Genomic DNA, 1,885 nt, shown 5'->3' on the forward strand with positions numbered 1-1,885 from the left:
ATACAGGAGGAAGGAGGGCTTATTCGGCCGGGAGCCTTGACTGGTAATCTGTCCAAAACCCAGCTCCCCTAACAAAGGAACAGAAGTTCTGCCTTTATATAGGCTTATACTTTAGATGTTACACGTGGGAGAATCTTAGGTTTATAGCTTTACATATGAAAAGGGTCTCAGTTTACAGTCTCAGGAATTACATATGAAAAGGTTTCGGTTCACAGTTTTAGGAATCACATATGAAAAGGGGAAGTTGATCTGAGCTGCCTGGATCTCCCTCTTCACCTGGACACTGTAGCTTCAATAAAAGTTGCTAACACAGATGGCTCACCCTTAAATTCTTTCCTGGGAGAAACCAAAAAACCCTCCTGGGCTAAACCCCAATTCTGGGGCTTGCCTGCCCTGCGTCAGTATTATCCTTGAGCACGCTGCTGTCCTGGACATTTGACAAACATTACCTCTGTTTTCCCATCAGGTCTGTGAGGTGGTGTAGTTCTTGCCATTTGACAGGTAAGTTGGCTGAGGCTCACAGAGGTCCCATGTCGCAGCTCGTGTACGGGTCAATGCTACGACTGAAACCCAAGTGGGTGTCACACTGACCTCATGCCTGTCCATCACTCCACTCAGCAGTCGATCCAGGAAAAGGCTGGTTTCTGATGCACCTGGTGTCTGAGAGAAGCTTTGGTGCTTTGCCCTGGCCTGGGCCCAGGCCCTACTCCTGAGCTCAGGCTTGTCCCAGGAGAGGAGAGACCAGGGTGGGTGATTATCTCAGTGGTTGCTGTGAGCTCCATCCAGCTTAAGATGAGTCTTGGGATCCTGGCTTCTCAAACTTTCCTGTGCACACAAACGGGGATTTGATTAAAACGAAGTTTCTGACTCAGCAGGACAAGTGTGGGTCCACATCTCTCTTTTTTTTTGCTTCCAGCATCCAAAAGCTTTTTAATAAGAGGGCAGGATCCAGGGCTGGTTTTTGTCGCCTTGGCTGGCGGGTTGGCCTCTGGCGCGCTGTAACTTCCGGCCCTGGGAGCGGAAGTGGGGTTTGGTGTGGCTGTGCGTGGTTCCCCCGGCCTTCCTGAAACACCTCTGGGCCCTTGTGAGGGCCGGAGGACGGTGCCGCAGCCCTTGCGGGAGTCCACGGCCAGCTGGTCGAAAGTGAGGCTCTTTCCGCCCCCACCCCCGACCCTCTGCCTTGAGGATGCGGCTGCGGGCTGGCTGGTCCACACGCCGCGCACACACCTTCAGAGTTCATGCCCCGTGTACCCGCACGTCATTCACTGTGGTCCCCACAACCACGGCCATTTTGTTTTCCTGGCCAGGAAGCTTCATCTTCCGGATCGTCCAGGAAAGGGACAGACGTGGCAATTGGTGCGACTCAGAAACAACCTCTTCAGCACAACCTAGTTGAGTGTGAAGCTGGTTCGTCTGGCCAGAAGCCTGCACAGCTTGACCAACAGCCTCAGCTGGGTATCCTGGCTCTTGGGCTAGTTGCTCCGAACCTTCTGGTCCTTGCTGTGGCGGACGTCAACTCCCATGATGCTGCCTCCTGCTCGGCCACATCTGGAAAGCCACATTTCTATTATCTAACAAGCCCCGGGGACGCAGTTACCAAGGTCCACCCGCCGCAGTTATAGAGGGCCGTAGAGGTGGGAGTGGGGTGGGGTAGGCAGGGGAGGGAAACAGGAGGCGGCGGGTGGGACAGCTGTGCTCATCCTCACTTGTAATTTACTCTTGTAAACTGTCATGAGTAACCTTCTCAGCACCCACCCACACCCCCCCCGCCGTCAATATGATCAAGAAAGAACATGAGAACATCTGTGTTCTTGGTCTCCCAGGGAACTCCACCCAGTCAGGACCCCAGGGTGTGGCAGGCAAGTCCCTCCCTCTCCCCGAAGCC

At 54.1% G+C, this 1,885-nt stretch overlaps 1 pseudogene; it reads right to left on the minus strand.

Moving 5' to 3' along the window:
* Nucleotides 1-806: 806 nt before the first annotated feature.
* On the minus strand, nt 807-1,523 carry LOC116544375 (annotated as a pseudogene).
* Nucleotides 1,524-1,885: the final 362 nt, after the last annotated feature.

Source organism: Sapajus apella, unplaced genomic scaffold (assembly GCF_009761245.1).
Source record: "Sapajus apella isolate SASKATOON/1434 unplaced genomic scaffold, GSC_monkey_1.0 scaffold214, whole genome shotgun sequence".
In the NCBI taxonomy this organism is placed as follows: domain Eukaryota; kingdom Metazoa; phylum Chordata; class Mammalia; order Primates; family Cebidae; genus Sapajus; species Sapajus apella.